General features: G+C 32.9%; 1 protein-coding gene across 1 annotated transcript in view; it reads right to left on the bottom strand.

The window, feature by feature from the left end:
* Positions 1-26543, bottom strand: part of TMEM167A (transmembrane protein 167A) — a 41726-nt gene that overhangs the window by 14908 nt on the left and 275 nt on the right. The window lies entirely within an intron of this gene.

The following is a 26543-nucleotide window of genomic DNA, read 5'->3' as shown; positions in this document are numbered from 1 at the left end:
GAGTGCTCTCCTAACCTGCCTTTCTCCTTTCTTCACAGGGCTTAGATAAGATGGAAGTCAACAACACAGATCTTTCTGATGGGGAGGGCCACCAGACCTACCATCTGCTTTGTCACTTTCCTTTAAGATCTTCCAGCTGTTACTCCCCAGCCTCTTTCTATCATCTGTAACCTTCCCTTTAGCCAATTACTTATGTAACCTTAGGGACCACGAGGCCTTGCCATCTGCCCTACCCCCAACCCCATACACTCTTATGGCCTTTCTATCTGCCCTTCAGTTAAACTTTCTTTTATGGTATTTTTCCAAATTAAGAGTATAATCTTCATGAAAGCAGGAACTAGGTAGATTTTATATTCCTATGTCCAGTGCTCAGAAGAGTGCCTAGCACAAAGTGAACTCAATAATGCCTTTTAATTCATTCAAATGGCATCTAAATTGCAGGTAAAATAGCATTTCTTAAAAAATATATATTTCTAATGGACTTAAAAGGGCAAGAATCATTCTATTTTGTAAAGGTAAATTTTAGTATAGATTGTTACAATTAAAGATTTTTAAAATTCTGTGTAACATTTTTACTACTAAAGTAGGAATGTGAGGAAATTACTGAGCTTAAAAACATCTCTGACAACAAATGCCCACCAAATAATTAATGCTAATTATGATAGACTAGCCTTCTAATTGCCATACCATTTTAGACAATAGAAATTAAAAAAAAAAAGATTTAGTTTTTCCTGTATGGATTGCTAGGGAATAGGGATAGGAACCAGACCTATAATTTCAGTGGTTTAAGGAGCTCTTGGTGCAGAATTTCCTCTACTAACACAGGCTGGCATTTTCCTTGAAATTTATAGTCTTGGTTGACTAGAGCTAATCACAGTCAGTATGTCAGGGGGGGAAATCTGAAACCAGGTCTTCCTGGCTTTGAGAAGAGTTAAGCTATCCTGTGGTCTGATGGACTGTGAGGTAAGATAACGTTTTGGCATTTGATATAAGCAACAGCAAGGGCATCTAGGAGGCACAGGAGGTAGAGAACTAGGCCTGGAGTCAGGAAGAATCATCTCCCTGATTTCAAATCTGGCCTCAGACACTTTGTGCGATCCTGGGCAAGTCATTTAACCCTGTTTCCCTCAATTTCCTCACCTATAAAATGAGATGAAGGAAATAGCAAACTATTTTAGCATCTAACTCAAATGGGGTCATGAAGAGTTCAATATGACTTAAGAAGACAATAATAAACAACATGTTATCATCAACAAACAATATTTTTTTTTGCTCTGTTGCACACCTTATGCCATCTTTTTCAAATTCAACTACTGCCCCTAAAGAAGTGTAAAGTGGCTATCAATCAAATCAATCAATACACATGTATTTTTGTGTCAGGAATTGTGTTAAACACTAGGAATACCAAAAGAGGACAAAAGAAGGTCTCTGGCCATAAGGAGCTTATAAGACATGCAAATAAATATATACAGAACAAGCAATACATAGCATAGAAATTAACAGAGGGAAAGCACTGGAATGAAGAAAGTATGGGGAAAGCATCCTGTAGAAGTTGGGGCTTAAAAGAAGGAGGGAGATCAAGAGTAGGGAGAAGAGGAGAGAAAGCATTCTAGGCATGGATGACAGTGAGAGGAAATACCCAGAGTTGAGAGATCGAGTGCTTTGTTTCTAGAACAGCCAGGGGTCAATGTTCCTAGATTACATCAGATGTAAAAAGAATAGAAAGGTAGGAGGGACCTAGGTTATAAAATGTTTTGACTGCCAAATAGATCATTTTGTATTTTATCATAAAAAGCCATTGGAATATACTAAGTATGGAGTAACATAATTGGACCTGTGCTTTAGGAAAATTTCTTTAACAGATGAGTGGAGGATAGATTGGAGTAGGAAGAAACTTGAGACAGGTAGACCCTCCAGCACACTATTGCAGTAATCAAGGCGTGAGGTGAAAAGGGCCTGTAGTAGACTGGTGACTGGTCAGATGAGAGATGAGGTATATTTGAGACTTTGCAAAGGTGAAAGGCAATATTTTGGATATGATTGTGAGAGATAAATGAGGAATACAAGTTGACTCCCAAACTGTAAGCCTGAGGGATTATAATGGGATTGTCAGGGGATATGGATAGGGAAAAGATAATAAGATCTGTTTTGGACATATTAAGTTTAAGATGTCTGAAAGGCAGCTAGATATGTGAGATAAAATTAAAGATTTCAATATTTTTGGCCAACATCACTGACTTAACTTTTTAGGGAAAGTTCAGAGCTATTTTGATGAAATTAATATCCATAGTACAGTTGCATTTTGAATTGTAAATCTTTCATGTAAAAAAGGCAATTGGCCTGAAAATCTGGTGACATTTTATTGGGAGACACTGTCTAATTTTTTTGAAGGAAAAATACTAAGTTGAATATAACCGATAATATAGCTTTATTACTAATAGGCTTAGTCAATGTTCTCTTATAATCTTACCTTCTATTTAGTTTTTAAAAACAATATTAGGGGGCAGCTGGGTAGCTCAGTGGATTGAGAACTAGGCTTAGAGATGGGAGGTCCTAGGTTCAAATCTGACCTCAGACACTTCCCAGCTGTGTGACCCTGGGCAAGTCACTTGACTCCCATTGCCTACCTTTACCACTCTTCTGCCTTGGAGCCAATACAAAGTATTGGCTCCAAGACAGAAGGTAAGAGTTTAAAAAAAAAAACAACCCAATATTAAACTTAACATAAAAAGGCACAGAGTGTGTCAATTCATAATAAAATATCTAACCTATATAGAATGTTAATTGTAAGGGGAAAAATATAGAGGAGTGTTTTTTTTTAAACTTTAAAAATTTGTTAACTAAACCACTGCATACTTGACAGCTGACATCCTGATTTGCATCTATAGTAACTATCTCATATTTAAAATAATAATAATAATAATAATATATATATTAACTTAGTAGCCTAGAAGAGAATAAAATATGCAAAAAAGGTTGGGAAAATGAGCAAAAACAAACAAGACCTACCTAAGCATAGAAAATTATTATGGAGATAAGGTAGACCAGGGCACAAACTCAGAAGGGAACTGAGATCAAAGCAGCTACATGTAAAACTTGAAAGAAAAATGGGAACCAATCTCAAATTCTAGAAAATTTCAAAAAGGATTTCAAAAATTAAATAGGAGAGGCAAAGGAAAAATGAGGAAAAGAAATGAAAGTAATGCAAGGAGAAAATAACACCTTAAAAAAAGAACTGACCAAACAGTAGAGGCACAAAAATGTACTGAATTCTTTAAAAAACAGAATGCCAAATGAAAAAAGGGGCATAAAAATGAAATGAAAAGAATACTTCTTAAAAACAAGAATTGGCCAAATGGAAAAGGAGGTTCAAAAGCTCACTGAAGAAAATAATTTCTTAAAAATTAAAATTGGGCAAATGGAAACTAATGACTTCACAAGACATTAAGAAACAAGCAATTCAAAAAATAATAATAAAAAGAAAATATGAAATATATCTTTGGAAAAACAAGTGACCAGGAAAATATATCCAGAAAAGATAACTGAAGAATTATTGAGCTCCCTGAAAGCCAGGATTAAAAAAAAAAAAGCCTAGATATTACAAGAATTCTTGAACCTTTTACCTTTCAGGTAAACATGAAAGAGAAAACTTAAGAGATTCAATGAGGTCAAACTGTTTATATTGCTATATGGGAAGATGACACTTGTTAACTATTAAAAATCTAATCATTATTAGGGCAGTTAGGAGGAGTATACATAGACAGAAGGTATGGGAATAAGTTGACTATGATAGCATGATATCCAAAAAACAAAAAAATCAAGAGTTAAGAAAGAAAACTGCACTGAAAAAAGAGGGAAGTGAGAGGTATAGAAATCTAGCTTACTCTATAGGAAAATAAGTGGTGAATATGAAAAGGGGGCATGCTAATAAAAGTTAGGGAGATTTGGAGACATTGGTTAGAAATAAACATTTGTGAGTAAGGGTAGAATAAGAGAGAGAGAGACAGAGAAGACAGAGACAGTACAAACAAAAGGGAAAAATAGGACGGAAGAGAATACATAGTACTAAATGCAAAATGAATAATTTTGATTAGTGTTTGCATAAACAAAACCAAAATAACTGAGATTAGAAGGGAAACAAATGGGGAAAAAATTACAACAAATTTCTCAGTCTTATTTTTCAAATATAGAGAGGATTTGAGTCAAATTTATAAGAATACAAGTCATTTCCAATTAAGAAATGGTTGAAGGATATGAATAAGCAGTTTTCAGATCAAGAAATCAAAGCTATAATCAAGGAAAAATGTTCTAAATGACTACTGATGAGAGAAATGCAAATTAAAACAATTCTGAGGTACCATGTCACATCTTTCAGATTGGCTAATATTATAGTAAAAGGAAAGGATAAATATTGGAGAGAATGGGGCAAAATTGGGACATTAATGCATTTTTGGTGGAGTTGTGGATTGATCTGACCATTAAGGAAAGCAATCTGGAAGAATGCCCAGTTTGGAACTTGTGTATACCTTTTGATCCTATAATACCACTGTTAGGTCTATATACCACAGATATTAAAAAAAAAAATTATTGGGGAGAAAGGACCTAATTGTACAAAAAGGTTTATAGTAGCTCTTTATGTGGTGGCAAAGAATTGAAAATTATGGGGCATGCCCATCAAACAAATTGTAGTATATGATTGTGATGGAATACTTCTGCACTATAAGAAATGATGAGGATAATCTCATAAAAAACTGGGAAGACCCACATGAATTGATGCAGAGTGAAGTAAACAAAACCAAGATAACATTGTACACAGTAATAGCAATATTACGTGATTATGAACTGGAAAAGACTTAGCTATTCTGAGAAATACAATGATCCAAGACAATTCTGAAGGACTTAAAACAAAGAATGCTATTCATCTGCAGAAAAGAACTAATGGAGTCTAAATGAAGATCAGAGCATATTTTTCACTTCATGTGTTCTCATTTTTGGATTTTGTTTTATATGAGTATTCTCTTCAAACATAACCAATATGGAAATGTTTTGCAGGATAATACATGGATAACCCAGATCAAATTGCTTGCCATCTAAAGGAGGGAAGAAGGAAAAGAGGGAGAGAGACAATTTGGACATTAAAGTTTTGGAAAATATATGCAAAAGACTGTTATTGCATGCAACTGGAAATATCAAATACTTAATTGAGTGGAGCAGGTAAGAGAGACAGAACTATGTAAGGTGATGGGGAGGGGAGTACATTCCAAGCATGGGCAATAGTCATTGCAGACGCACAAAGATGAGATGGAACATGAAAAGAAAAGCCACCTTCTGTCTTGTCTAGTCTGCAGAGTTCAGGAGGGGGACAATATTAAATAAAGCTGGAATCAATGACAGGTTGGGACCAGGTTGTTGAAGGGCTTTAAAAGCTTCAACAGAGAAATTTACATTTTTTCCTAGTGATAACAGGAAACTAATGGAGTTGATCTTGTATAGGAGTGGCATGGTCAGACTTGTCTTGAAGAAAAAGCACTTTGGCAGCAGTTCAAAATAGTTCAAAGCAGGGTTCAAATGGCGAGAGTCTAGAGAGAGAGATCGATTAGGAGGCTGCTTCATGAATCTAGGCAAAAAATTAAGAGGGCTTGAACTAAGGTGGTTACTTGTTTTAAGTGGAGAGAAGCAGTAGGTTGGAAGAGAAGTAGAAATGTAAAGATTTAGCTCTTGGATTACATATATGGGGTGAGAAAGAGGAATGGAAAATATTACTTAGGTTATGAACCTGAGAGACTGGAAATATTGTCAATGCCTTTAACAGTAATAGGGAAATCTGGAAGAAGACAGCATTTGAGATGAAGGATAATTAATTCAGTTTGGACATATTAAGTTTTAAATATTTCTTGGATATCCAGTTTAACATGTCCAATAAGCATGCAGTAATACAGGACTGACACACAGGAGAGAGACTCTGCTCTTTAAAAACAGAATTAAGTTGAGGGAGATTGTTTTATAATATTTTTAGACCTTCCTATTCTAATTCTTTTACATTTTAACGTGTTCATTTTCTGTAATTCATTGAACCAAGATTTGATTTAAACAGGCACTCTCATTTGTTGCTTCAACAGAGCTATAATGCTAGGCAAAAAATTTCAATTCAATAAAAAGTATAACCCAAACATCTGAATGTGTGCAACCCTGGGAAAATAAGCTAATATAATTAATTTATATATAATCTCGGTAGGCAAAGGTGTCAGGTGAAAGTATAAGCCTAGGCCAACTTTTGGTATTCCTTATACTTTTATGGACTGAAACTATCTTAGGGCTATGGCATCTCAACTAAAAGGTAAGCCTGGAGATTCTAATTCATGAATGATACATATTCTTCAGAAACAATCTAACCAGAAGCATATGATGTAGCAAAAAGCCTGTGAATACTGGGAGACCTAAATAACAAGAAATTTCAGAGTCTGAAATAGTTCTCTATAGCAAGACATCCATTTTAAGTGGGAAATAACTATAATATTTAGGCCCTAGCCCAGGGGTCGGCAACCTTTTTAACTGTGAGAGCCATAAACGCCACATTTTTTAAAATGTAATTTCGTGAGAGCTGTACAGTGCTCACAGTGCGCACTTCTGTAACAGCGCCTGAAAAAAAATTGACTTTATGGCTCCTGCACAAAGAGCCATATCTGGCCCTCAAAAGAGCCAGATATGGCTTGAGAGCCATAGGTTGCTGACCCCTGCCCTACACAATATAAAGTACCTTAAATAACAAGTCTAAGAAAATGAATATTCACAAGGTTGGTGAACACCAATTAAAAACTTAATTAAATAAGATAACAAATTCTTCATTATTATTAAATATTTATTATGTATTATATATATTGAGGTTATAAAATATTTACAGGATATTTTCCTGGTCCAGTTTTTAAATATTACCTTCAAATAGAAGAGAATCGTTACTGAGGAATAAATAAGTTTTTCATAAATGTAACACATTGAAGTGTGGATTTGAAATATGCATCTTTGTTAAAATACATACTAAAAAACTGTTAGAAATTACATAATAATTATTTTTAAAATCTCATTCACTTTCACACATAGCTCAACACTAAGAGAGAATAAGTAATTAGCTCTGCATAGATTATGCATCTCATAACTCTTTTGGCCTCAATATAAAATATGAAATTTCTATCAGTTCACTTTATTCATTTTAGTAATATTCTCCTTTCTCATCTTCAATACATTGCCATAAAGCACTCTGATTCTCTGCAAGTCCTCAGGCATCAATTAACACGGATACTAGCATGAATATAGTAATCCAAATTAAAGTCAGACCTTTGGTCATATCACTAACATATCATGTGGATCACAATTTTATTTTTTGTGGGAGAAGAACGCTTACTTTCCCCTTCGCAGTAAGTCTTTTTAGATTTCATATTTTTCAGGAGCATGATTGAAGTCCAACCTAACAATGCCTGCTTTCCTAAATTCTACAAAACAAAATAAAGAATGTGCAGAAGTTGTGTGAGTTCTCTAAATTACTATTAAAATTGATATAGATTTTGACCCAAAAGTATCAAGCAATTTAAAGCTGTCTATGTACATCAAAGGAGTTTTTCACAATAGTGCTTTCCTTTTTTTTTTTTTTTTTTTTGAAAGGACAAGCTCTAGCATTCATAGATAGAAACTGAAATCTGGATTTTCATTATTTGGATTCTGCCACAGATTTCGTTGTTGTCTTGATATAGTACTCTTAATGATGATACTTTGCTAGTGTGCTGGAATTGGGAGTCAGAAAAGACATGAGTTCAAAATTCTCCTTCTGACCCTTATTAGCTATATGACTCTTAGCAAAGAAATTATTTCTTTAAGCTTATTTCTTCATCTGTAAAATGGAGGGGAAAAAACAGCATGAAACTTCATAGATACATTGGCAGATTCAAATGGGAATGAATGAGGAAAAGTATGCAACACACTTGACAATCTTTAAAGGACTAGAATGAAAGCTATCATTGTTAGTATTAGTATTTCTTCCACATGTGGAAATGCTAAGTATGAAACAGAAGACCAGAAATCTCACTATAAAGACTTTATTACCTTTCCTTTAGATAGTTCTTACTGTATAAATCTTATTAGATAAAATATAATACAATATAATTATATAAGTTATAATTATGTAAATTATATAATTATATAAAATAAAAACAAATATTTACATATATAAAATTTTATACATCTAAATTGTATACAGCAATGACTGATGCTCAGTTGACACTGGCTATTATTATATTAGCTCATTATTTGAGGACTAAAAGAATAAAATGTCAGAAAACTTTTAATACTAGTATTTGCTTGCTACAATGGAATATACATAAGTATATGTAGATATAGATATATCTATAAATATCATCCATAAAAATGTGGTCTGATACTTTAAAAAATGTAATGATGATCCTGTGGGCTTTGAAGGCTTTACCTGTGGAATGCAGGGTCTACCAGGTTGGAGAAGTTTCAAGCATAGTCTTGGAAATAAATAAAGCTTCTTTTCGTAAGAATAATCTAAATAAACATGGACATCAACAACAACAGACTGGTCATTTAGGGATGAATTATTTGGCCATGGTAATCCATTGAATTCAAAATGGCAGTGAGTCCTCAATGGTCCATTTTCAATTTGGCAGAAGAGGAGCTTAAAAAGGGGCAGAAGGTGCTGAAAATTTCAAATCTTACACTGATTATAAACATTAATTTAGCTACTTACATTTGGGGAGGGATGGGATGGCATACAATAAAAAAAATGCAATAAAGAGTTTAAATCTCTCCTTATAGTTACATATGTGACTGTGGGCAGAGGATTTAACCTCTATGGGCCAGAATTTCTTTATCAGTAAAAATGAGAGCTTTGTTCTCTTCCAATTCTATGATTTTATGATTCTCTGAAAGTTCAAAAATGATAGCTAGTAAAAGCAATTTTGGTAAACTTTAATGCTCCTTTTTTAGAGCTAGATACTACAAACAGAAAGAAAAATAAAAATACAGCTAAATATATGAAAAGAAGTATATTTTAAAGATATAACTTCTAAATGAGAATTAAGGAACATGTATAGTTTTAGACACACACATCTTATGAAATGGATAATTAGGGCAAAAAAGTCATACATAAATGTAAAAAGAAACATTATACATACCCCAAGTATCACATCACATAATAAAAATACTAACAAACACAAAAGTCTAAACAAAAAGATACAGCTCTTAAAGGAGACTGAGTAAGAACAAAAAAACAAATCACTGAAGCAATCAATATGTTAAAGAATAATAAAATAATAATAATAAAACAAAACAGGTAAAGTAGTGCTCAGAGAAAAAAATATATTACTTTAAAAATATTAACAAAAAAGGTATAGATGAATTGAGCAAGTAATTAAAACAGGGAATGAAATAAATAAAAAATCCTAAGTAAGCAGAAGAGTTAAGTTGAATAGAGAATTGAAAAAAGAAAATGAAGACTACAGAATTGATAAGCTTAAAATAAAGACTAATAAAACTGATAATCCTTTTGGTAATTTGATTTTCAGAATAAAAGGTAAGGAAACAAACTGATCAAAATAGAAAAAGAGGGAGAGAGAACAGAGTAAATTCAAAAAGAACAATTAGAGATTAAAAGAATGATCAGAAACTATTTCAATTATATGGTGGTAAACATAAAATTTACAGAAAATGGATAATTAGCTACAAAATAAGAAATAATCAAATTAATAAGGTGAGAAACAAATCTTAAGCCAATATAATCTCATAAAAAAATCATGCAAGCCATGTTATCAATGGGGACTCCTGGTTCATATATATTTAGAAAGAAGTTATAGCGAATTTTCAAAGAGCAAGTGATGCTTCAGCTACAAATATTAAGTTTCCTTAACTGAAAAGTCTACTAAACTTTTAAAGAGCATAAAAATATGGAATTGATATCCAAACCAGGGAGGGATAAGGTAGAGAAAGATAACAATAAATCAATTTGAATAACAAAAAATTCATATGGAATCTCTGCAGAGAATCTATAAGTAATATATTAAAAAATTATCTCTTATGGCCAATCTAGTTTAAGGTTATAAAAGTAAATTATCAGACATCAATTAGCATAATAATTCAAATAAACAACCCAAACCATATAATTCTGTCAAGTGATGAAAAAAAGCTTTGAAAAAATTTTTTTAACATTTTAAAAACAGGAAAAAGACCTTCAGTATAATCAAAATTATCTATCTAAAGCCAACCACTAGCAATAATTATTTTCAAAGGAGAAAGACAGCTTTCTTTACAATTACATGGGTAAAGTAAAGATATTTCTCTCCATTTTAAAAGGGTGCCAAGAGCACTACTGTTGCTTGCTATAGCAATAAAAAATATAACCCAGATCCATAGGCTGGGAAGGGCTTGATAAGGGATAAGACTTGATACTTGTTTTTTCATACCAAAAGGAAACTCCTTCTACCAATGTAGACCTTCAGTGGCTTCTATGATCTTAAGATCTTTTTTAGTATTTAGAGGTAAAATGATTTGTTTGGGCTCAAAAGGGCAGTCATTTTGGAAGTAGAACTGAAATCCAGATCTTCCTATTTCTGAGGGCATTTTCTATACATTATTGCATGCTGCTTTTTGAAGATTGCTATATTCAAAGTACAAATACTCTCCCAAAATAGAAAGAACTATCCTTGTTTGCAAACATCTTTATAGTGCAATGCCAGGAATACATACGTTGTAATTGCTTATTGCTTGACTGATTTACTTTTAAAAATCTCAGGGATCAAACACGTAAACTACTTGAAGCAGTTAACAGCTTCAATAAAATATAGCATACAAAGAAATTCTACAAAATCTTTGACTTAAGTCACTGGTACTTAATGATATAAATGGGTGGGTGGGGGACTGTTAATATCCTTTGTTTACTTTAGATTTCTGACAACTAACATATACAATAGGTGCAAAGCAAATTGGCATCTAACAAAAACTTATGTTCATATATATCTATTATAATTAAAAACTGAAAGTGAGTGTTAATTCTCTAAAAAAACTGAAGCTATATTTCTTTTTTACATAGATGATTAAGAAACTTTAATATAGCAGACAGACTAATTTAGTGAACACATATATGTCAATTTCCTTTTATATACAAAAATTAACCCCCTTTCATATGAAAGAAATTTTTCCCTTGTAGAAAACAAGGAAATGAAGACAGATGAAACAAAAAAAAACAAGAATGAAATCATAAAAATGAGTCAACACTCATGGTCTAATTATTGTGAAAATCATTAAGTATTTAAAAAATAGGTCAGCATTTTGTCATCTTCAAAAGTAGGCCAGCATTTCCAAAGTAGTTTCTACTTTTAAATTAATTATATGGATGAATATAGAAATATGTTTTGCATGATAGTATTGTATAATGTATATCAAATTGCTAACTGTCTTAAGGTGGGAAAGTGGGGAAAGAGGGAGAGAATTTGGAACTCAAAATGATAGAAAATGAATGTTAAAAATTGTTTTCACATGTAAATGGAAAAAATACAGGTTTTTTGAACTAATAAAAATAAATTCATTGTTTTAGGTTAAAATTATTACAATTCAGAGAATAAGCAAAGGATGTCATTTATCAAAGAAACTGTACTCATATGCTCAAACTAAGTGACCACAGCTATTGAAAAATGTGTGTTTACAGGATCAATGAGCAATATTTTCTTTGGGACACTTGCTAGGAAACTAGAATTTTGCTGTTTTACTCAAATCACATTGTTTTGCTAATTAAGTTTATCTTACATTTAAATTAATGTTAAAAAATTAAGTTTTAACTGATCAAGTAGAATCTCAGTTGGAAAGTCTTCAGAGGCCATCCAGCTAATACAAAACAAAACAAAACAAAACAAAACAAAAATATCTGGCACAAGAATCTCCTTGATCACATTCTAGACAAGTGGTAACCCTACGCTTCAAGTCTTTCTGTGAGGGAAAAAGTCATCACTTCCTGATGTAGTCCATTACATTACTGAATAGCTCTAATTGTTAGGAATTTTCTCCCCAAGCTTAAATAATGCCTTTATAACTTTCTGCAAATTACTTATAGTCCTATCCTCTTGGGCCAAGAAGGATAAATGTGATTTCTTTTTTGACAGTTGTCATGATCCTGCTTCTACTCTGTACTCTCACACAAATCTCCTTTTCCCTAAGCTGAACATTCTAAACTCTTTTAACTAATGCTCAATTAGCATTACCTTCAGACCCTTCACCATCTTGCCTTGCTCCTGACAGTCTAGCTCATGAATATTCCTTAGCAAGAGGCATCCAGAATTGAACACAATTTCAGATTTCATCCAACCAAAGCAGAAAATAATAAAGAGTCTCATGTCCTAAGTCCTAAGACACTCTGCCACTTTCCTCACAGCTTAAGATTATAAGATTTTTTTGGGGTTCAGTAGCACACTGATGACTCACATTGAGTTTCAAGTTCATTAAAACTTCCAGAGTGATTTTTCCTTTCCAAGAAGAATTGCTGTCTCCTTATGCCTCAAATCTTATATTGTTCATTTTCTGAATCTAAATATGAGTTTATTCTTTGTCTCATTACACTTCATCTCATCAGATGTGATCCAGTGTTCTACTCTGTTAAGAACTTAAATTGGCATTACGAAGATATATAACCATGGACAACTCACCATATTGTTATAGTTCCCAACATCCTCATCTATAAAGTGAGGAGGCTGTCCATCGAATAAATGCTAAGATTCCTTACAGGTCTGAAGCTCTTATGCAAATGCAAATAGGGATAATTGTTGCCAGTCAAATAAGCAGACTAGGAAAAAGGGAAAGTAATTTTTAAAGATTTGGCAGTCAAGCTCCAAGCACATTCTTTTCTTTCTTTTTTCTTTTAAACCTAGGCAATAATTGGTCTGTCATATACAATAGCATGTAAGAGCTCCTATCATTTCTAATAACCAATTATTCTAAACATATAACATCAGATGTATATAGATATACCACATCTGCATGGCTCAAAGCTAAAATAAAACAATTTGGGGGGCATACTTATTTTTTTAACAGACAACTACTTTATTTTTATTGTTTTAATTAAAAAAATAAATTTATTTATAATATTTTTCCATGGTTATATGACTCATGTTCTTTCCCTCCTCTCTCCCCTTCCCCCCAAAGCCAACAAGCAGTTCCACAGGGTTATACAATGTATCATTGTTCAAAACCTATTTCCATATTATTAATATTTGAAATAGAGTCATCATTTAAAGTAAAAATTGAGGAGCATACTCATGATTGGGCATCAAATCTTGCAAAACTTTTCTACTTATACCACAAAATAAGTGAGGCTGAAAGCATAAAATATTTGTCTGGGGGAATTTAATAATTTTATATCAGTGCAAAAGTCATGCAAATGTTAATTAAGATGCAGGAAACTGTCAGCTTATTTATAAATGAGTTGCATTAACCAAAATTAGAAGGGAAGCAACAAATTGGGAAAAAAATATTTGTAACAAAAACCTCTGACCAAGGTCTAATTTCTCAAATCTATAAGGAGCTATATAATTAGAATTTTGCTCCCCAGAATTCTCTTTCTCAGCTTCCCATGTTCCTTCTCATGTTACCTGCTAATGTGGGGAGGATATGTTTGGAGGGGAGTCTGTCTGTCTGTCTGTCTCTCTCTCTCTCGAAATATGGCTGGTCCAGGCAGGAGATTTTTACTCACGTGTTATTTATTTAGGCTTTCTAATTTTGTTTCTTTTATTTATTGGATATTAATTTAAATTTTACAGAGTTAAATCTATTGTACAAAAAAATCAAGTCATTCCCCAATTGATAAATGGGCAAGGGACATGAATAAGTAGTTTTCAGATAAAGAAATCAAAACTATCAAAAAGCAAATGAAAAAGTGTTCCAAATCTCTCACGATTAGAGAAATGCAAATCAAAACAACTCTGAGGTACTACCTCACACCTAGCATATTGGCCAATATGATAGCAAAGGAAAATAATACATTTTGGAGGGGATGTGGCAAAATTGGGACAGTAATGCATTGCTGATGAAGGTGTGAATTGATCCTGGAAGGTAATTTGGAACTATGCCCAAAAGGCTTTAAAAGATTGCCTGCCCTTTGATCTAGCCATACTACTGCTGGGTTTGTACCCCAAAGAGATAATAAGGAAAAATACTTGTACAATAGCTGTGCTCTTTGTGGTGGCAAAAATTGGAAAATGAGGGGGTGTCCCACGATTGGGGAATGGCTGAACAAATTGTGGTATCTGTTGGTGATGGAATACTATTTTGCTGAAAGGAACAATGAACTGGAGGAATTCTATGTGAACTGGAAAGACCTCCAGGAATTGATGCAAAGTGAAAGGAGCAGAAGTAGGAGAACATTGTACACAGAGACTGATACACTGTGGCACAATAGAACATTATGGACTTCTCTACTAGCAGCAATGCAATGACCCAGGATTTCAAATATTAATAATATGGAAATAGGTTTCAAATAATGATACATGTAAAACCAGTGGAATTGCTCATTGGCTCCAGGAGGGGGATAGGAGGAAGAGAGGGAAAGAACATGAATCATGTAACCATGGAAAAATCCCCTAAACTAATTAAATAAATAATTAAAGGAAAACAATGAGTTGCATTCCAAAACTTTGTTCACAAGTTAGATATTTATAAGTAGAACTCATTTCATTACATAAACATTTCAAACAATATTTCTTATCTTCATTTACTGTACAGTGTACTCAAATAAAAATGCACTGTTAAATAAACAAGAGTTAATGCCTCAGACATTCATAAAAGTCTATTTAACCAACATGTTCTATGGGAAAAGTTGGAAGTCAAGGCACTAGGAACATATTCCCCTTCTCACTGTTGAGAAATTTACCTTCTTTTCCATCACTTTTAAAGCTATTAAGTCACTTGTCATTAGATCAGATGTTTATAGATCAAAGGAAACTCAAAGGCCATTTAGACCAATCCACCTATTTTTCAGAAGATAAAAATGAGGCCCTGAGAGGTTAATTGACTTGTTCAAGGTCACACAGGTTGTGACAGAGTTAGGATTCAAACCAAGATCTCTTCGGCTATAACCTCTCTCTTGACCTCTGCTATTGCATCTGTAATATTATGTGGAGATTTAAGATTCCTTCAAGACTACATGTCCCTTATTCTAAACATTTTGAATGGCTGTCTCTGACTTTTGGGAATTCCCTTCTTTCTCTTTCCTGGCTTTCTTTAAATATCATTGTAAAAAAGCTCATTTCTTTCAAAAGTTTTTCCTGAATCTGGAAAGTCTTACATGAAAGTGATGTAAAGTGAAGTGAACAGAACCAGAAGAACATTGTACACAGCGACAGCAATATTTTTCTGATGAGTAAGTGTGAATGACTTAGCTATTCTCAGCAATGCAGATATTCTGGAGCCTCCTGATGAGAAATATCATCTTCCTCCAGAGAAAGAAACAATGGAGTTTGAATGCTAACTGAAACTACTATATTTCACATTTTTTGTTTGAGATATCTTCCACAAAATGGCTAATATAGTAAAAACTTTTATGTAATTGCACATGTAAAATTGATATCAGATTGCTTACCATTTTAGGGAGAAGGGTGGAAAGGAAAGAGAAAATTTAAAACTCAAAAAATTTTAAAATATGAATGTTAAATATTATTTTTACATATAATTAGGGGAAATGAAAATATTATTAAAATTGTTTTTCCTGGTCTCTCATTCTGCTAGTATCTTAAAGGTAACTAGGTGGCATAGTGGGTTAAAGTGCTGAGTCTGGACTCGGGAAGATCTGAATTCAAATATGTATCTGAATTTGGGTAACCTTGGGCAAGTCATTGAACCTGTAGGTCTCAGATTCCTTAATGGTAAAATAGGAATCATAATAAAACATGCCTCTAGGGTTGCTGTGAAGATCAAAGGAGATATCTGTACAGTGCTTAGCTTCTGCTCTGCCTGGTACATAAAAGATACTCAATAAATGCCTATTTCCTTTTTTTTCTCTGACATTATATCCAACTTATCCCTTATTGTTTGCATAGTTGCTTACATGTTGACTCCCCTATTAGATTGCACACTCTTTGAGGACAGTAACTCTTTAACAAAGGGCTTGGAACATAGTAGGTGCATAACAAACACATGCTGACAACTTTTATCCATTATATTATAATGTCTACCTTTCTTACTCTTCATTTTCAAACTTTACTAATTATTGTTTTCTTTCTTTCCTAAAACAAAACATTCCCAGTTCTCTGCTACCCTTAAAAACTCTTTTTTTAAATTGGGAATTTATGTTGTTTTCTATCTCTTCTCTTTCACAACCCAACTTTCAGAAAGGATTATCTATGCTACCTGCCTTGATTACCAATATTTTCCCTAGGGGACTGAGGGAAGGGAACTACCATTCTACCCATACACTCTTATGGCTACATGGATATTCATAAGACAATTGGAAACTTAAAAAAAAAATTTAACCTATAGGGTCTCTTCAATTCTGACTTTAGGTGTTTATAAGTCAGGCAGTAACTTTGGAATAATCTTCACACAGATAGTACTTTGAAGATGCAACTAAATCATATATTACCAAAAGATTCCAGAAAGAGGGATAATATATATTTACAAATTCAGATTACAAGTTATAAGCAGATATACACATGTCTACTAAATAACATAGAAGTATTTGATCATTTAAAGTTTAGAGGTTACATGGGTCTCAGAGCACAGTATCAAATGTTTATTAGAAAAATCTCTCTAGTCCTGGGAGGGGAGAGAGTGGAAGGTATCTGTGAATTGTAATTTAACAAAGATTGAAAAAGTTCAAGGTGGGGAAAAAAAACAGCTGACATTTTAAACTACACTACCATCCCCAGTGATTTTCTGGACTAATGTCATTTCTAACCTTTCAATTCATATTTTGATTATATTTATATAAAAAACTTTTTCCTTTCCAAAATACCATTTTAAGATACAATTAAAAAACTAGAAGTAAAATTTCTCATTTTGATAGAAAAAAATTAATTCCATGTTTCTTTTGATAAAATCTATTATGTACTACTAAAAATTATAAAAATTAAGTGTTATGCCATTTTCTTCTCTATCATTCTTTAGAGATGATGTGTTATAAAAACAAGCTTTTGGAGATTTAAAAGTTCTAGTTCACTGTACAAAAATATAGCTGCACTCTTTGTGGTGATAAAAAAAATTGGAAAATGAGGGGATACCCTTCGATTGGAGAATGGCTGAACAAACTGTGGTACCTGTTGGTGATTGAATATTGTTGTTCAAAAAGGAATAATGAACTGGAGGAAATCCATGTGAACTAGAACAATCTACAGGAATTGATGCAGAGTGAAAGGAACAGAACCAAGAGAACATTGTACACAAAGATGGATACCTTGTGACATAACTGAATTTAATGGATTTCTGTACTAGCAGCAATGCAATGACCCAGGACAATCCAGAGGAACTTATGAGAAAGATCACTATCCACATCCAGAGAAAGAATTATGCGAACAGAAATACAGAAAAAAAACAACTGCTTGATCACATGGATCAATGGGAATATAATTGGGGATGTAGACTCTAAACAATCACCCTAATGCAAATATTAATAATATGGAAATAGGTCTTGGTCAGTGACATATGTAAAACCCAGTGGAATTGCTCAATGGCTATGGGAGGGTAGTGGGAGGAGGGGAGGGAAAGAATATGAATCATGTAACCATGGAAAAATATTCTAAATTAATTAAACAAACTTAAAAAAAAGTTCTAGTTCAGTGATGGTAAATCTTTTAGAGGAGTGCCAACCCACCCCAACTAAGTGCCAAACACGCATCCCCACCCCCACCCCATACAAGGGAGGGAGGAAATGCTAAGAGGCCAAATACATTTTTTGAATACATAGAACTGTTTTATATATAAAATGATTAAAGGTCAATACTATTTTATGATGATCTTTGATACCTAATTAAAAACCATTCTTATCACCTTGATAAAGCACAATGTATATAGGGTCATAATAAATATACTCCAGAATAGGAAGTACATTCTGGGAATGGAAATCTGGATACCTGGGTTGGTATCTTAGTTCCGACACGTAACTTTTTCCTATAAAATAGTGACAATAATCCCTCTATATATACCTCACAGGATTATCCTGAAGGTCTAAAGAGATAATGTCATAAATCTTATAGATTTGTTTAAATGTAAGCAAATATAATTATTTTAAAGTGTTATAATTAAAACTTTTCAGTTATTTAGGCGTTTCCCCAATAAAGCCTAATAAGTCAAGTTTTGTGGTACTAGAAGTCTACATTTATAACAGATTTCTACTGGTATTTATAGCCTATTTAGATGAGCATTTATTATAGGAAAGATTTGGTTAAGAATCCAAGAATTCAGATGCTTCAGTATAAATATTAAAAATGATAAAGGCTGGTATAAATATATATATTAGTATTTTAATTAAAGCCATGCTGATAGATAAAGTTTTTAGACCATGCGCTTGTAAGAATTCAAAATCGCTGCCCTCACCATTACTGTCTCCTGTCTCCTCTCGATTCTGCTGGCCAAGAGACCACTCCCACCTAACCCAGGAGCTTTAAACTCCTTCCGTAGGTCTCCCCATGCCCAAAGAACCGGAACCGGAAACCCATTGGACCACGGGAAATGTAGTTTGATACATTTCCCAAATTTCACTTTTACATCAGTCAGATTGGTAATACTAAACTATCTTATTATGGGTTATAAAATCTCCTAGATTTAGGTCTTGAAATAAAATTATATATCACAAAACAAATTTATTTTTCACCAAAATAATTCAGCTGTCATATATAATATACAAAACGGGGCTACTTGACAGTTGATTCACTAGGTCTTGCAGTCTGTTCTATAATTGACATATGCAAAAGTAAAGCAATAAAAACATAAAGCAGTAAAAGAATGGTCAATAATGGATCAATTTTTTTCCTCCAGGAAAAAACTGTCAGCTTTTGCTAAATAGGCATGAAAATGTATTTTTTTTAAAGGGTGAAAAATTTATATAAAAATTAAAAAAAGTATAACCATTAACATCTTATAACTCAATTCTCTACACTAGTACTTTATATATATCACATCTTATATACCCTTCAAAAGGGTTTAAGTAAGTGAAATATAAATTCCCTTAGGTGGATCTAGGATCTTAGGACCATATCACAATATACTTTCAGAAGAGCTACATATTCCTCAGTGGACTCCAACTTCATTCCTCCCCACCCCCCCACCCCAGAAATAAAAAAGCTAAAAAAATTTGGTTGGGATGTACTTATAAAGAGACTATTAAGCAAGGATTTTAACACATTATAGGGCCTTTCTTAAATAAAAATCAAACTCAAGTATTGTCTTTATAGTTGAATACTCCATCAAATGAATGGGCTGTGATTGTTATATGGGATGAGAAGACAACACTTGAAAAGTATGCAAAACTAACTGCTAGTTTTTTCCTTTCCCTCTAAATGAGGAATTTTTTGTTCAAGATACTACTTATCAACAATGTTCAAAAGCTTTTCCGCTACTGCTTAAAATACTGATATTGAATGAGTGTGTAGGTTTGATTTATTTTGATTTGTTAGTGTGGGGGGTATGATTTTTGCTTTTAAAGAAACAATATGCTCCTCTGGTAAAGGTCCTATTTTCTTCTCTAAGTAGGAATGTTATAAAGACTCTGATATGAAGTCTATACATGTGTGCCATGTACCATACACAGCTGCTATACTTGCCTATAAACATTTAAGGTGAAAAGGAATGACTAGCTTTAAACATGGTAAATATTATGCCAATTATTATTGCTTTAGAATCTAAAAAGAAAAGATATGCCTGGAGTTAGACTGCTTAGTATTACAAATTTCTTGCAGTGAATAAATTCCCTTTATCTTACTCAGCTGGTTTGGCTCTCCATATCAATCATCATTTCTCTTTTGCTTAGAGTACCTTCAACAAACAGTACTCTGGTCAGCTCCAATCAAAGGATATATTTAGATTTGGAATGTGCATTCAGGACAGTTTAGCAGATGAGGGAACTGAGGCCCCATGAAGTTAAATGTTTTGCCCCCAAACCACAAAAAAGTAAGAGGGCCAGTATTTGGAACAAAAACTAGTACTCTTTAAAAATGCCACTACTATGCTTTAACTTATCAAAACTCAGGGGGCTGGCCTTATAGCTCAGTACTATGTTTGATATAATTACTGATTTCTACTATTTTTTCTGGAATAGCATCTAAAATTTTAATATTAAAACATTCATTCAAGAGTGAGGGTAGATATGCAGCCTGTTTTTGGACAAGCTAACTCAGGAATCTGTTGTGCTTAAATAGACCTATGTGTTACAAGGGCCTTTTTGTTTCTTTTTCAAAGATTAGGGGAGGAAAGAGGCAGAGAAGGTTCATTATAATATTATATATGTTATATAATATTATATATGTTCATTATAATATTAAGGGGGAGAAAAAAAGGGGAAACTTCTTTACATATTTACCAGGGCTTAAACTAAGTTACAGGACAAAATTAAAGGATCATAAATTTAAATTTATATAAATTAGAACCTAATTTCTAATGTACTACATTTCAGACATATTAAACATAATTCTCGAGTAGTAAATGACTTAGGTACTGGTTCTAGTAAAACTATGTCACGTTTGATGTGCTGTAGGTATAATACTTTGTATACTAAGTACTGAGAGAATAAAAGTCATTATACTTAAAAAGCTAACAATAATTAAGAAAGGTGTGCTTGTTAATCTCCCTTCTAAATCCAAGTTTTATTAAACTTAGTTTTAGTATAATAAGAACATGAGGATATAATGGTTGATTTTTCTTTATTTTGCAAAGTGTTACAAAGTCATGGTAGTTCATTTGGTGTAAACTACAGTAAAGTAATTGTAGGGCTAATCTTTATTGCAGCTATATATAGAACCATTAGGTATGTTGCCAACCTCAGATTTGCATTCAATGCTGGCATGTGAAAAATAGTGAGAAGCAAAATCTGGATTATCCAAAGGTACAACTGATGAATTCTCCAGAACTACTGGCATCACTGACCTGCAATAGCTATTTCTTGTTATACAGCTTGAGACTCAATATATGTGAGGATAAGGTGAAAAAAGATTTCCTGAGGAGAGATATCTCGTTTATAGGGCTTACTAGAAAAAGATGTTTTTGCAAATACAAAGATTATTCAGGATTCTTTTTTTAATCTGAAAGAAATTTGTTAAGAGACTATGAGGATATGCTGTAAAAAGATGGTTAGGTTACAAATTCTAAAAAAAAAAAATCTAGTTGAATGGTCTAGTCAAGTGATCTCAATTCTGCTTTTCTAACAACCTAAAATATTTCCAAATTATTTGAGAAATCAAAATATGTACACATACAGTATAGTATAAAAAAATACTGATCTTAGAGAAAGGAGAGATGTGGTTGGGAATCTGACTTCTGATATTTAATAATTATATGACATTAAACTGTTTGAAATGACTCTTCCCTGGTCCTTAGATTCTTCACCTGAAAAATAAAAATAGGGGGTTGGTAGCTTCTGAGATCCCTTTCACCTTTAAAATCTCTCTACCTTTCTCATCTGTAAAATTAGGAAAATAACTAGTTACTTCCTTACCTGAAGAAGCCTTGGTAAATCTCCATATGCTATATAATTGTCAGTTATCCCTTGAGCAGGGATCCTCTTTATATTTGTGTTTGTTCTTTAGGACATAAATTGATAAAGAAAATGGGATTTTTTAAATAAATGAAATCGAATGATTATATAGTGTCAACTGAAATTGGGAATCATGGTTTTGGTCCATATTTTTCCCAAAGTGTGGCCTGAAGAAACTTTTGTTTATTTTTCCCAGTTCAGTAATATTTTTTCCCCAAGTACACACAAAAACAATTTTTAACAATCATTTTTTCTTTCCCTTCCTCCATTCTTTCTTCCTTCCCTGAGACGGCAAGCAATTATCAGGTCATATGTTATTATGTTAAACTTATTTCCATAATTGTCACATTGTGGAAGACACATATCCAAATACAGAAAACAAAAACATGAAGAAAATAAAACGAAAAATAGTATGCTTTGATCTGCATCCAGATGCCTTTGTTTTTTCTCTGAAGGTGGTTAGTATTTTTCATCACAAGTCATTTAGAATAGTTGTCTTGGATCACTGTATTGCTGAGAATAGCTGTCATTCATAGTTTGTTATCGTACAATATTGCTGTTATTGTATACACAATACTGGTTCTGTTTAATTCACTCTATCAGTTCATATAAACCTTTCCAGGTTTCTCTGAAATCATCCTGTTTGTAATTATCAGTATTCATAACAATCATAAACCACAACTTGTTCAGTCATTCCCTAGTTGATGGGATATCCACCCAGAGGGAATATTATATTGGAACACAGTCCAGTCAGTTAATTAATCAAAAAGTATTAAACTATTAAGTACCTATTATATGCCAGGCTAGACAAATGAGAAATTGAAATTAAAATTTAAAAAGTTCCCCGTCACGAAGCAATTTACATTCTAACATTACTAATGTTCATAATGATAATTCCTCAACCTTTTATTTTTAGTAATTTGACTTTTTATCACAATGATCAAAAGCAATAAGTTCTCATTAATTGTAGTGAAGTTTTTATTGTTGTTGTAGCTTCTTATGTCTTAGCTAAAGGATTTTAACTTCATAAGCCCATTGCTATATTTATATTAGAATTGCCAAATACACAAAATTATTTCTTTCCCCTTACATCAAAATATTTTTGTCTTGTTAGATGGTTGGATCCTCTGCTATGACACAGAAGATTTTTGTAGCTGTGACTGAAAAGAGAAATTCATTCAACTTCACATGATATAGTATCCCATTTTTGACTCAATTTCTGGAATTAAACTTTTTTGAACTATTTCCTAAGCTCATAACATTAATTGTCTCTAGGTTATCTCAGGAATGTGTCTAAATTCAAACTCAAGAAAATTCCTAGACAGTGATTAATTTTTTAGAAATGTCTAAAATGGGCCTATTTTGAATCCTCCTCATTCAAACTTCCCCAAATGCACTTCTACCTATTTCAGTCATCCCATGGCAATGGAAAAATAAAAATAAGAAAGAAAGACTAACAATTTTACAGATGTTTCTATTATCTACCTGTATCTTACTATTATATTTTATAACTAACAGCAAAAAAAAAATCACTAAAGCAATTATGTTTTAACTGGACACAAAGACTATTGGCACATGGATCTTGAAAGTTGACAAGCAGAGAAGGAGCCTTATTAATTTGGTTTAAGCAACATTAACTTAAACACGATTTATATAATTCCTTTAGATTATAATACTAAGCTAGTGAAACTAGAATTATGTCCTTTACTTATTATGAGAAGAACCAAAAGACATAATTTTTACTTAATTATGAAATGTGGAATTAAAGAGCAATTGTTTTCCAGTTAAGAAAAAATTTGTAAGAAAATGAGTAAATCAGAAGGCTTTCAGATAAAACAGTGTGAAAGGTTGCAGAAGAGCCCAGGTCTCCCATATATATTCCAGCAATGACCTAAATAAGGCACCAGACTGAATAATGATATAAAAATTCAAAAAGAAACATCAGTAACTTCCTTCATCCAGTCTGAGATAGTATAAAAAGATAGTGAAATGTATGGCTAGGAAAAATCAGCATGAACTCAGATGAAAAGGCATGAAATACTAGGCACAGAAGGTCTGAAATAATGGGAACAAAAGATCAAGAATTAAATGGAAATAATGAAAAGAGTAGGAAGGAGCCCGGAGGTGCCACATTTCAAACTATACACAACAAAGTAATAATTTAAAAAAAAACTATTTGGTATTGGTTTAAAAAAAAAAAAAGTGATCAGTAGGACCAATTGGGAACCCAAGACAAATGCAAATATAGTAGGGGAATGTTTAATAAACACAAAGACTTCAACAAATAAGGACTCACTAGGAAAATTAGAAAGCATTCTGGCAGAAATTAGGTAAATAACATGTTTTTCCATAATGCATTAAGCTCCAAATAGATATAGGACCTAGAAATAGAAGCCACATCAATTAGAGGCAAAGGGAAGGAGATCCCCCATTCAAAACTTTGGAAAAGGGGAAGAATCCTAGACAAAATGAAAGACAGAGGACAATAGGTAATGAAATGAACTATTTTGATTATATAGAATTAAGAAGCTTTTATACAAAATCAATACAGCAAAAATGAGGTAATTGGGGAAAAAAAAACCCTTTTTAATGAGTTTCTCTGACAAAGGCTTACTATCAAGATATATAGAGGGAAAGCTGGGTATTTCTTTGGTTAGAGCCAGGCCTAAAGATATAAAAGTCTTGGGTTCAAATTTGACCTCAGACACTCCCTAGCTTGTGATTCTGTACAAATCACCTAACCGCCAACTGCCTAGGCCTTGCTGCTCTTCTGCCTTGGAAATGATACTGAGTATTAATTTCAAGACAGAAGAACCAAATCCATTTCCCAATTGACATATGATCGAAGGATATAAACAGGCAGTTCTCAAAACAATAAAAGCAAGTTATTAACAACCATATGATAAAAATGCTCCAAATAACAGAAGAAAAGCAAATTAAAATAATTCTTAAGTGCCACCTCACAAACATCACATTGACAAAGATTACAAAAAGGGAAATGGCAATTGTTGGAAGGGCTATGGAAAGACAGGAAAACTAATGTACTGTTGGCAGAGATGAGAATTGGTCTAACAATTTTTAAAAAGCAGGTTAAAATTACTGAGACCACTAAATTGGGATTCCAATACTCCCCACTTTCAAAAACATTCATAGCAACCCTTCAATGTAGCAAAAAACAGGAAATAAAATAAGTTCCTATAAACTATGGAATGGTCAAACAAATTATGCTATATGTAATGGAACATTATTGTGCCTGAAGAATGTTGAAAGGGATGGATTCAGAGGAATTTGAGAATGCTTTTATGAACTGATGCAGAGCAAAGCGAGTAGGACCAGCAGAATAATTTATATAATGGCACCATTGTAAAGGGAAAGAACAGATTTAGTAACTGTTCAATTCAATCAATATACACTCAGGGCTCCAGAAGGTTGCTGATAAAGCAGGTTTCTCACCAGAAGGGACAGACTAGAAGTGGGTTATCAGGCATAGCCAAAGTGTGGATTTCTCTTACATGATTATGCAAACTTGTTATATGCAGGGATTTTTTTTTTGAGAAGGATGGGTTGAGAAGAGTAATTAATAACGATGACAAAAAAATACAAGAGCACCAGAGAAGCATTTAAAGAAAATGCAAAGAAGAGGTCCAGAGAGAAAAACAGAAATAGTTTTGGAATATGCCAAATTTAAAACAAAGAAGCTGTTCATAATGAAATTCAAAGTTTAATAAACAATCTTATTTCTCTTCTTTATACATTCAAAGGTTCATAGCTGGTGGCCATGGCCATAGCATGTCAAGTTCAGAAAAACAATTTTAAAAAATGACAATCATTAAGAAACTTCCTATAGCTACCCTGATATTTGTTAAAGGACCAAGTTTATTCACCTTGATAAGATTCTTATCTTAACCTAAGGAAATGTATCTAGCAGTATAGAATCTGGGTAGAAAAAACAGGTCTTGCTCTTTAGTGACTAAGCTTAAAATATTAAGTTTTCACCCAAAGAATTGTACTGGGCGGAGTCAGATCAACTTTCCTGATTAAAATGACTGAAACCTTCTTTTGTAAATTTGCTGGCTTAAAAAAAAATTTGATTTCATTAGCTGCATTAACTCCAAATAAGGAAGCTACTTTTACCAATAGAGATCAGTATCTGCTCTGTGATTTATAAAAGTAAGAGCTCCCTTGGGGGTACTGTGGATCATAAATCCAGTAGGAGTCAGAAGTGGGACAAATATCAAAATCCTTTGATATTTAATATAATTAACAAATTTAAATATGTAAGAAACTTAGTACTAGATTCTTTCATCATTCAAATAGTTTTTATGTCCTTATCATTTCAAGATTTATCTTTACTTAACTTTACTTGGCCTTCCACTTTTACTTAGTGGATGTTTGTGGGAGAGGTGGGGAAAGAGGCAAGCAAGGTTACAGGTTGAGTTCTTATAAAGGTCACACTTCTTATAAGGCCATTTTAGTGATGGAAAGTTTAGGGGTCCATTGTTGTATGAAGTCAGACAGGGCTAATAATAATGACAGTTGTTTCAGTGAAGCGCTGAGGACTACCTGAAAAACTCTCCTTTACTTAAACAGTCTTAATAGAAAACAAATAGGAATCTGTGGATGTCAAATGTTCCAAAGTTCGACAGAAACCAAGTTAAAGTCGGTCCTCTCACACCTGTGCATTGACGCTTTCTTAGCAGCTATTTTTTAAAACCTTCACAGGGCACCACCAGGCACCATGTATTGGGCATTCGTTTTCCGAAGCCTTTAGCTAAGTATGGAGTGGAGTGCGGGTGTGTGTGTGGGGGAACTTATC

Source organism: Gracilinanus agilis, chromosome 1 (genome assembly GCF_016433145.1).
Source record: "Gracilinanus agilis isolate LMUSP501 chromosome 1, AgileGrace, whole genome shotgun sequence".
Classification (NCBI taxonomy): Eukaryota; Metazoa; Chordata; class Mammalia; order Didelphimorphia; family Didelphidae; genus Gracilinanus; species Gracilinanus agilis.
The sequence above is the reverse complement of the archived record's forward strand: the minus strand, read 5'-3'. Positions and strand labels throughout refer to the sequence as shown.